The 12021-nt window shown below is 40.1% G+C and overlaps 1 protein-coding gene and 2 non-coding genes across 2 annotated transcripts; all 3 read right to left on the bottom strand.

The window, feature by feature from the left end:
• Positions 1–12021, bottom strand: part of LOC138242764 (zinc finger protein 271-like) — a 1399044-nt gene that overhangs the window by 524146 nt on the left and 862877 nt on the right.
• Positions 6410–6482, bottom strand: trnak-uuu (transfer RNA lysine (anticodon UUU)). The gene has a single exon. It is a non-coding gene; the product is annotated as a tRNA-Lys (tRNA).
• Positions 9554–9635, bottom strand: trnal-uag (transfer RNA leucine (anticodon UAG)). The gene has a single exon. It is a non-coding gene; the product is annotated as a tRNA-Leu (tRNA).

The raw sequence follows: 12021 nt of genomic DNA, 5'->3' as shown, positions 1-12021 counted from the left end.
CAATGATGTCACTCCTCTTCTTCATGAATTTTCTTTAATGACAGGACATTTCTCTGTCTGAGTGCCTGCTGCAAATAGTGTGACTAGCCATTTCTCTCCAATATTTTCTAGTTCAGTTATTTATCGCATATGAAATATTATTCTCATTAAGAATATTTTACCTGCAAAGTCACAGTGAAATTACTACGGCGAATGAATGTTTTATGGGTGGAAAACGTTCAAAAGACTTAATGCTCCAGGGAAAATTTGAACACACAACCTCATTATAACTCCACTGTGCACAGCTACATGCATACCACACACTGACCAACTGTGCCACTGGACCTCTGTAAGGCAGGCTCCTACACCGATTGTAAAACTGGCACAAACGTAGGGCGAAACACGGGGTTTTGGCTGTGGATACATCTCCACATGGGTGAAAGGGACAGTAAAATAGTAAGGTAAATAAAAGATACTGAAATATACAGTATGTGCTCACTGTAATGTAGGAAGAGGTGGTCAACAAGCAAAACAGCTTTGTGGATAATGTGAAGTGACATTGTTTTGTGTCAATTAGCCCACGAATTGTGCTTCATGTGCCTTAAGCTGTGCAATTTGTATGGTTGTTGAATGAGATTGGTTTCTTCACAAGCCCGGTCAATTGCCAGAGGAGAGCTTGCCTACACACACCTTCATGAAGACTCTTTTTAAGATGATTACACCTTTCATTGTCAAGTCGCCTCCTTTGCATACAATAGTAGCACCAACACTAAGAGAAAGGATGAGAAATGGCATTTATGAAATGATTGCAGTGTTTGTTTGACTGAGGATCCTTGTGTGCTGAACTGGCCTCTGGAGAAGTGTAGTGCAGTAAAGGAGAAGATTTGTGTCACTCAAGGCTGTAACGGAACAGAACAATACAATTACAATAGTTTTATGAGAGTAAATAATACTGGTGCATCACAGTTCTTATAATGGTGAAAACAGGAGCAACTTCTCTACAGTTTTGACTGAAGTATTTAAACTGCAAGAAATAATATCACTATGCAATTAATTAATGCAATTGAGCTCCTCTAAATGTTCTAGTCTGATGAAACAATGTATAGAATTAGGTGACAATATCAGAATTCATTCAAATACACAAGATTAATTTTCAGCAGCAAAAATACGCTCGAAAATATTTTACAAGAAAGAAACCTTACATTCACCTAAATCAACATTCACCCTACGTTAGCAGAGAACAGTAGGACAGTTAGTTAGTGTCACTGGACACTCTGTCACAGAGGCTGATCTCTTCAGACTTCAATGAGTCTTCCAACTTGTCGTAGCTGTTGAAGAAGCACCTGTTGAATCTCAACCGATATTTCCTGAGAAATCGTTCAGCGAGCGATTCCTCCCTCTGGACTCTGCACTGAGCTGAAAGCTGCGCGAATTCCTCACTGTATGTCCTGTACTGTTACATGCGCTCTTGTGTAGATTATTTACTTGGAGAAATGTGACAAGAACACATCGAACTTTTTCCATATGTGAAGGAAAATGGTAAAGAGCCTGAAAACTTTGAACATTTAAGTTTGCGTGCTTTATATACTGTATATTCTTTACTATACTGAAGAAAGATGTGAAGATGGGGGTTTGAATTTAATCCTTTCTGTATGAGGTTTAGACTTCTAAGTCACAAGCTGGGGTTTATGGCAGGAAAGGGGGTTAACTGATAAGGATTGCAGATGCAAGCTAGGAACCCCCCTGGGTGTAATCTTAAACTGACCATTTGTCCAGAACATCGTAAACTGGCCAAATACCATGAACCCCCCTCTTTACCATCAGACCGAGTGACGTCAGAAACGGAGAAGAAGACACTATATAACCCAAAAGTTTGTAACAGTACGGGGAACAATACTTCGGTTTTGTTGTTTCTTGCGGGAAACAAGACTTCGGCTTTATTGTTCCTTGCATGCAATAAACTCATCTGTTTTACTTCATCTCGGGATCAAGAACCTTATTTCTTCTGTTACAACAATACTTTACTTTACATACTTGGGGTGGAGCAGTGGCTCTGTGGCTAAGGATCTGCGCCTGTGGTTGGAATCCTACTCCACTGGGCTTCTGAGCAAGGCCCTTAACCCCAACTGCTCCAGGGCAATGTAATGTTTCATAGCCATTCAGGGACGCCGAATATGTAAGAAACCCAGCTCAGGGACGCCAAATATGTAACGTTGCCATAGCCAAAATGTAATGTAGTGGCTCTCTGAAGGCACCAGTTATGTAGGGTTTGGGCATTTACTGAGACAATTATTAATTGTAGCAGTAAATCACAAAGTTGATTCTTTTGATGGCTTTAGAGTCCAACCATGCGACCTAACTCAAACAACTCATACACAGAGGTACTAATACACGAGGATACATTTATTAATACATAGAATATGCATATAAACCTAACAGATCTTATCGAGAGGGTTATCAGAATACAAAAGGTATATATTCAGTCAGTTACAAAGAGTTACATATATCAAGAGGACATACGTTCAGTATATCATTCATTAAGACCGTTTCGTAAAGTGAACTTGGTTACAACTTCTACATTAGATACTCAAAACAAGTACATAACTCTTAGGAATTAAATTGATATCAACTGGTTGGGATAACAATTGAATTCTCGAGCTGTAATGCATTGAAGTTGAATACTCATCCAATCTCTGGGGATTCAGATCTCCTGCGGGCACAAAGAAACAGTTGCAGGCTGTTGCTGTCCAATCCGCGCTCTCTGGCTCGGTGCCAGGCTGTGCTGTGCGGCTTGTGACGGTGCGCTGCTGATGCTCACTGACCGGCTAGTTAGTGTTGGCTTTAACTAGCAAAGTTTGTGCACAGGAGAAAAGATGACTGTGGGTCCCAGCAAGTCAGGAAGAGGACCGGTTCGTTCCTGATGAAGAGCTAGTTCTGAATAGTGATTCAGCTGTCCACAGTTCCGACCTGTTCACGAGGCCTGCTGCTGGTTACTCTCTGGCAACCTCCACTCTAGACTCTTAGAACAAAGGAAAGTTCTGGCACTTGGACACACTGGCCGTTCCGTGGTTGTCCGGGCTGAGTCTCAGGATGGTCAGGAGGCGCGCTGCGAGAATGTCCTACCCTTGGGAGCCTTCTGCTCCTGGGCCGTCCTGCCCTGGAATTCTCCTTTGAATTGTCCACTGAATCTCACTGAATCTTCCCTTCTGAATCTCTCAGGCTCTCTGTGTTGCCTGTTTTTACCTGGAGGAACTTCAGCTCGTTGATTGGCTGAAAGTTCCATGGGCATCAGAGTCCCACGTGGGTTACTCGGCCCTACCAGTCCCTGATTGGTTGATCAAGGTGATATATGAGTCACTTACTCCTGACACTTAGGAATGCAGTCCAGATGTCCATCTGGCACTCCCTAGACGGATAGGTGCCAATGGATGACCATTGATCATGATAGCCAGGCTTAGCTAAGTGCATCCCCCTTTGGGAGCTGTCCTTATCAAAGGAACCCTAAATCAGCCTGCATGAATAGTTTCTCTGTGGCTGCACCACAGAGATGAACAGAGAAATGAGGCCTCATTTGGGAAGGCTCAGAACACTTAATTCTTTCTTATTAATAAGCCTCGCCTCTACAGCACCATTCAATGGCAGATCCTGTGCTCTGACCCCAGGCTCTCTCCTTATCTGTGTGTCTCATGGAGAGCAAGCTGGGGTATGCAAAATGATCATTCCTAATGCAATAAATTGTAAAGGGTTAATAAAGTGATGTTATTATTATTATTCCTTACAGCAGAGCAAACAAATTGTTACAAAAAACACCAGCTAATGTCCACCAGCGGAATTAACATTAATATACTGTAAAGTGCTGTTACTTGGGAGTGTTAATCTACAGATAAATTAAACAAATGGCATTTATAGCTCTAAAGAGGTTGACATAGACGTCTGTAACAGATCTTTTCAGTTCATTGCTGTTCCTCTGACTTGGTGAGCCTTTGGAATTTTAAAAGCGTTTTGCTTGCCTCTCATGTGGTCTGTGTACCAGTCCATTAAGAGCCGCACTATCACTGTGTTGTGTGTGGTCCTACAGAACTACACAGCTATCTACTGGAGTCGTCTTCTGTCCATTGCAGTTGAGAACAGATTTAATACGGAGCTGCGCAGAAATTTCTGCGGCAAATATCGCTGCAGAACTAGCCCGTGCACAACAACGAAGAGAAAAAGAAATACCACAGGGATGCCCATAAGAGGGAAAAATAGAAATCAATTGTTCAAACAATTACAACACTCGTCCTCTTACAGTGGTCTCATGTTATTTTTCTTGCCATAAGAACAGTGGGATTGTTCAACTGTATTGTTCCCCAAATGGTTGAATAATAATAATAATAATGATAATAATAGTGGTGGTAGCTGATCGTTCTTGTCCGTGGCCGAGTGACCTGTGTGAATACAGTATGTTGATTTATTCTCCTCAAGGCATCGCTTTAGCAATTCAAAGAGCGTGGGTTTTAACCCATTCAGAGCTTATTTCAACTAACGCCATGTTCCTTTTTCTAGGTCTTCAAATAGTTTACAATGTAGAGGTATCTTTAGTAATAAGAAAAAAGCTGCACCTCGGAGATCCATCTCACAAAAGCAGATTTCTTAAAGTGCACTTATGAGCTGTAGAACCTGAAGGAGTTCTCTCTCCTGGATATTAAACATGCAGATAATGAAATCAGTGATTTATGATTTCTGCAACCTTCCAATAAATACATCTAAGACATGTAACAAACCCATTGTGCAGCTCCAGTGGCACAGTTGGTCAGTACATCATACTTATATAGCAGTACGTAGTGGAGTCATGCTGAGGTTGTGAATTCAAGCCTGCGGTGGTTTTGCCTGTGATTTCAGCTGCAGAAACTTTCTGTTGGATTTAGTTTGGTTCTTCTGTTACTTTTTCCGCTCGATGGAGCTTTATTAATGCAGGCACACCTGCTTCCTCGGCATTTTATTTTATCGCTGCTCACAAACCAACACACTGCAGACACCTCTGATACTGTCACTGCTTGTGGGCCATGTGTTCCTGCTGTCAGCCTGCTATACCATGCTCATGCGTGTCTAGAAACATTACTGCTCTAGTACAAGAGCGAAAGACTAAACGAAATCGCACCCACTTTGAAAAAATCACGTTTGACAAACCATAGGATGACAAGAATGGGATTCTTTGGTTGTTTGAGTACATAAATCAAAGACACTGCGTTCAGCATATTCACATCAGGCACTCGGACAGAGATAAACCCAGAGAAAATCTTCTCACATTTTAATCTGTAACTGCAGGATTCAACAAATTGTTAATTATCTCAACTTCACTTACAATTTTTAAACAATTTACAAAGCCCACAGTGGATGACATTTGGTTCCGGCACACATCAGTTGCTTGGAATATCATTGTAATATTTAATTTGCTTTCCCGTCACACCACTTTTATTAATAATGAAGTTTATCAATACATGTTTGTTTAAAACATGTCATTTATTATTGATACAGTTTCATTCTGTCTTTATTAGGAGCTGTATCACAGCTAATGCATGTAAAGCCTTAAGTATGTGATAGTGAGAGTTCAGTTATCCCAGGGAGTGAAGAGAACTGAAATTTAGTAAATACATATTTCAATAGTGTAATCTTCAAAGTGTTCTGTCACTTCAAAAGCAAATTACAGGAGCAGGGATTGAACCCACATAGACATTTGCTTATTGGGTTTAAGATCAACACCTTAACCACTCAGCCATCCTGAAAAACGGTTTCAGCTCTGTGTTACATTGCTCATTGAATATATTTGTTCATTGAATATATTAATTTAATATATTTGTTATATTTTTGAATGGAATGGGACTGTACACTGGTGGTTCCCAGGGGAAAACAGGGTTATTGAGCCATTGGGTATTCTGAGAATAAATTGGGTGGGTGAATATAACCGTGTGGTAAAGTAAAACAGTCTTCTTAGATGAAGCGCTACAGATGCAGCCCCTGAAAGTGTATAAGACTTACATTTATAGTACTGCTGACACAAATGGAGCCTCTACATCAGACCGAAATAGCGATGTGTTCGCTTAGTTGTGCGTAGGATCTCCTCATGAATCTGTCTCATTCATCAGTGGAAATAGAAGCCGTCACTGTAAACTCGGACGTGATGTTCCGCAGATGTACAGTGTGCCTTTCCTCTTGTTGTATTCAAGAGTACTCACTGTGTGAGCTCCTCACTGCGTTTCCTTTTCTTTTCCTGTGATTATCTACGTGGAGTGTGGTGACAAAATAGTCTTGAACATTTTCGGTTTGTGAAAGGAAACACTAAAGAAAATACAAGTGATTAACTTTTAAAATATCGACAGTACAGCTAGAAGAGTGGAAGATAAAATACGATTTATAATTAAATTCACAATACACTTAAGGAAAACACAAACGCCCAAACAGGGACTTGAACCCTGGACACTCAGATTAAAAGTCTGATGCTCTACCGACTGAGCTATCCGGGCTCTGTACAGTGAATGATACTGCTGTGATCCTCGCAAGTCACATGTCTCTTCTTGTGCCGAAGCGCAGTCATACAGTACCTGACCCGTCTGGAATGTCTACTGACAGACTTTATCCAGAAGCGACGGCACCACTCCCAGTAGAATGAGTGAGAAATACAGCATGACATGGGGAGGTAAGGGGCTCCCACAATTCATCTTTCCTCACATTACTGATTTTTTCAATAGCATTTTGACCTTTTATCACATTCAGATTTTTTCGCATTTAATAAGATCTTTTAATCAAAAACATTAAGAAAGAAAACAAATGGAACATTTTTTGGAACAACAATTAAAAAACTTTCAATGCCTTGGTTCTATAAGTGTGCACACTTTTTTGTTAAAAATTAAAAAACATTTTGTTAAAATTCAATAAAAAGTCTATCAGCAGCAAGAAATTATTCTGAAAGTAAGATTTTTTTATGTCATAAACTGTAAGACACGAAGAGAGTTTACAGGTCGTATCCTTCGCTTTGTCTTTTAAATTAAGCGTTCGGGATTCAAACCTGTGTTCGGACTGTTGTGTTTCTTGAATTTCTTGTAATCATCAAATGTCGTTGTTTGGTCCATCAGTTTTTTTCTCGGTTGTACAATGGAATTCGCGCAGCTTTCAGCTCAGTGTGGAGTCCAGAGGGAGGACTCGCTCACTGAATGATCTCTCAAGAAATCCCGGGTGAGATTCAAAAGGTGTCTTCTTCAACAGCCACGACACGTCTGAAGACTAATAAAATTAGTTTAAATCATTTGGTAGTTAACAGAACTAAATGCTTTAGAGGTACATTTAAAACAGCAGAGCAACACCGTAGCACTTCGAGTGTGCCTGAGTTTAAATGTGTGTGAACTTGGCTCTCTATGAACATGAGCAAAGAGTTCACATTCAACAGAAGATTGCAATGTGAGCACAGAAATATAAAGCACCTGGAGATGCTGGGACCTCATACATGCAAAGCATGCGCTCTACCACTGAGGTATATCCCCAAAAGACTTATTAACGGAACTGAGATGTGCTGATGCTCTCTGAACACAATCCACCACTAACGAAGGATGCCTGCAGTTTCCCACTTTTGTGTTTCCTCTACTACAGAGTAAATTCATAGGAATGAAGAAATAAGGAAGGAAAAATAACCGCATCGAAGCTTCCAGAGATTGGTTAAAATGAATCTGTTATTTTTATATCCAGACACACGGGCGACGATGATTGATTTATCGACGGGGAGTGCTTTTTTACCTCCTCACTCGACTACCTTGATTAAACTACGCATAGAACAACAGCAGTACAGATGATTTTCATGGACCGACTTGTTTTGTACAACTCGAGTGATAAAGTTCTGTCTGCAAATATTGTAGAAGAACGAAAAAGGGTGAAACAACGCTCCAACCACAGGAATGGTAACAGGAAGGATCATGTTATTTAATATGTCCTTTGGAGATGCCTTGTCAACGCACACAGGCATTAGAGCTGGACAAATAATTGATAGTGGTGTTTGTAAACAATCATGAAACATGTTATTTCTAAACCAGGAAGAAAGGAGCAGACTAAAACTTTAAGAGACAGAAACAACACCTTATCACAGCTAACATTAATTACAATGACATCACAATAAAAGAGCGGAGCCTTGAGTGAATCAAATTAGTTTTCATTGGACGTCTGTCTCTTCATAACTTTGTAGGTGAGAGGGAGGATTGCGGAAATGTGCCGGTGTTTCTCAGAAGTGCATTGGTGGTATAGGTGCCTTCTAAATAATCGAGTCGGGTTTGAATCCCGGTAAGTGCATCCCCAAATCTTTTCAAGAAAATCTGTGATCCGGTAACATATCTTTTCAAACTAGCATTCAAGGTAGGATACGTGTTCTTAAATACCAAAAAACTCTATAAGGAAAAAGCAGATCTCTGTACACAAGACGGCAGTGCGATCTTAGAATTCCTGTGTTGTTGACGGATTCAGACTCCTTCTCAGAGGTTTTTGCAGCTGAGGAAGAGCACCCTGAAAAATACCAAACACAACCAGCGAGCATGTTGGTTGCTCTTGCTCTTAATGCAAGAGCTGTTTTTTTAATAATTATTAACCAAAAACAGCAGCACAGGTAATTTAATTAATTATATAATTGCTTACACTTATATAGCGCTTTAGGTCGCATTTGTGATTATGTCACTTCTCTGCTTCAGCAAGGTCAATAAAAGACTCTGAAAGTATTAAAGCAAAACTGAACTCAAAATCATATTAGGAATTCTGAGCGATATATCCATACAGGTAATCCAAAAAGAATGTTGAAATATTTGAATATCATTTCTCTATATATTTCGCTGCTTTTTACCAGGAGTAAAACTATCGGATTGAAGGAATGCTAACCGCTGGGTTAAAATGTATAGTTGTTATTTGGAGAAATCTGTAAACTCGTGATCTTATATGTTTTGAAAGACAGCACAGGAAAAAACAACAGTGCTGATTATTTTCCGGAGACGGAGCACTGATGACCTATCCGAGCTGATTGATAAAGCCCACCCAGTGGATACTCTAGCAGAACGTCAAAGAACATTCACCTCTGTATCCAAAGAAACCACAGGAACAACATCAGGAAGCACAATCAATTCCCCTTTTAATTTTTTCCTGTAAGGTATGCTATGTGAATTCATGAAGTTAATCCTCTGATCTCTTTTGAGCACGAACAAAGTATTTCTGATGGAGCGCTATGTTCAAAGATAAGCTATTACCCCTGCCAATGATTCGGCGTGAAGAATTAAGAGTTAAGAGTTTCACAGACAAAAGCAGCTCACCACCACCGCCACCGCCAATATTAAATGTACTTGCCGGTACACTATCATGTGTACTGCCTCAAAAGTGAACCGGCAGATGTTCCCTACATAAAGCTGAACGTGCCAAAGAGAATTTCTGTTGAGAAAACAAAATATTTTTTCTGCCTTGATGTTAAGCCTGTCTTTTAGAAAGTCTATCTCTAAACACCTCCTGCAGCCTCCTGCAGCCTAACAAAAAGCGCTTTTACTGATCGTATTGCAGGTCTTAAAACACTAACATTTGGCAGCGGTGGGATTCGAACCCACGCCCCCAGAGAGACTGGAGCCTAAATCCAGCGCCTTAGACCGCTCGGCCACACTACCTTCCGCCATGCCCATCTTCCTCACGTTGCTGGCTTGGCCTGGGGGGGCTTCAGCTCTTGTCATCGAATCTAATGGTATCATGACATGTGGAAGTGACTGCACCTTCATCCTCCAAGCTGCTTTCAATAGCACAAACGGTACTTTCACCGGCACAAACATAGCAATAACGAAGGAGGTGGGATTCATCCTTTGTGCTGTTTGCAGGGGTGCAACTCTACATTGATCTACTGACTTGAAGAGCAAAAATCAAAATCCTCTGCTATTACTGTTGCTTTTTTCATAGTTTCTTCAAATCCTTCATTTGAACGTCAATTTTGAAGGATATTGATGATAATACCACATAAATTGTGGTTTTCTTGTGATCGCCAATTTTATTCAAATACCAGCCTTTTTTACAGTTCCTTGCGTGTTTCACAAGGTGTAATAGCCCCCCTCGCATCCTCAGCTAAAATATTTTAAAATTACAATATATTATACAGCAGGCATGTTGTATTTATATTACAATTAAACATTTATATTAAAATTAAAGTAAATATACCAGAATACACACAGTGCTAACCCAATAATTCTTGTCAGGTTCTCCAACAAATCTGCGTTGTTATTTTAACATGATTCAGCTGAGGGTGCAACAGAAGTATAAGTGAATTTTCCCGCCAGCCATTCAAAGACCAATTCCGAATACTTTTAAAAAATCTGCCTGCATGTTTGATTATTGTCATTTAATTTTGAAAAATTTCAATATTGATCATAACTAAAGAAAATAATTATCTCCAACCAAAAAGTGATAAAGATGCGAGTCGCTCTTGAATCAGAGCTGAGTGATACGGGCTTCTGTTCTGATATGGTTGTATGAGAAACAGGAGGAATCGCCAATCTCCTGTAGAATATGAATTGAATCAGGAGTGAGACATTTTGTATACTAATGCATATGTCAATGTCTGACCTACATCGTAAAACTAAATTAAAATCTAACATTAAGTTGTCAGAGTCATTTATTTATATACAAACAATTGACAGACCAAGAAATAATTCTACATTAGTTCAGGTGTGTAAACTTGAACTAACAAACCTATTAATAATTCTACATTAACGTGTCCTACACTGATCAGACTAATTGAAATGGTCTGATTCAGAGCCTGTGCAGTTCGTGCTAATTTCAACAAGGACAGTTCTGATCCCTCATCACCGAACTGAGCACAAGTTCAGCTGTTCTCCAGTTTTGTTACGCATGGTTTTTCATTGCAATTGAGTTCAGAGCTGGAGCTGATCTCCAGACAGTACAGTGTTTTGGGTAAGTTGTCGAAATTCGCATGAGGCTGCAGACAACTTACCCAAAGTGTTTTCTATAGCTTTCAGGTGGAGTTCATTTATATAAAAGAACATAAGTGGTATAAACGCAACAAGCCAGATGGCAGTCCAACTTATAATGTTCTGACGCGAGGCCTGACGCGTTATTCATTACGCCACTGACCCACCTATTGTAGTACTAAAAAAAACACGTTTTCTACATTTATATCTGTTCACTCTAAAAACTAAAAAAGACAAAGGGTTTGTGTGTCGCGCTAAAATTCCGCTTCATTTCGAATGCAAATAAAAACCGTTTTGTTCCAAGAAATCATAAATTTGTCACATCCTTCATACTATACTTCTCTCTTGTATTAGTAAAGCATTTTGATTTAAACTGAACAATATATGAAAGGTTTCATCTATACACTTACACATAATAAGTATACGAATAAATACTCAGAAGAAGCCGCAGCTCAGGTATTAGAGAGATTTAAAATCGGATCGGAGGATTTAGAGTCCAGACTGCAAACCAACAGCTGACACAGGTCTTTTATAGAACCGTTTTGATTTCCTCTGCTTTGTCCCTGTGATGTCATTGTCCTGCTCGCAGCCGAGCCCGACACACGTCTGTTTTTTGTCGCTGGGCGCACACCCTGCGGTCCATGCGGGTCGTAATACCCCAGTACAATGACGGGGACACTAAACTGTAAACAGGTGCCGTCCTTCGGCTGAGACGTAAAACTGAGGTCCTGACTCTCTGATCATTCAGGAGAATGGTGGTGGGGGAGGGGAGTCCCCATTACCTGTAAAGCGCATTGAGTGGAGTATCCAGAACAGCGCTATATAAGTGTACGCAATAATGATGATGATGATGATTATTATTATTATTATTATTTTATTGTAATGTAAAATGCAATAAAAAGTAAAAAAATAGATTAATGTAAAAACTGATAAAGCTAATGCTTTTTTCAGGGCTATAGACGCAGAGCACCATCCAGCAGCTGTAGACGATGTTCGGGGAAGAGCTAATTCTGTTTTTAGCACAGGGAGTGAGAATGAGCTCAGTCCAGCTCCCAGCAGAATCCATCCTGGTTTGGTT

This window comes from Lepisosteus oculatus, chromosome 14 (assembly GCF_040954835.1).
Source record: "Lepisosteus oculatus isolate fLepOcu1 chromosome 14, fLepOcu1.hap2, whole genome shotgun sequence".
Lineage (NCBI taxonomy): Eukaryota > Metazoa > Chordata > Actinopteri > Semionotiformes > Lepisosteidae > Lepisosteus > Lepisosteus oculatus.
This window is presented reverse-complemented; position numbering and strand designations above follow the sequence as displayed.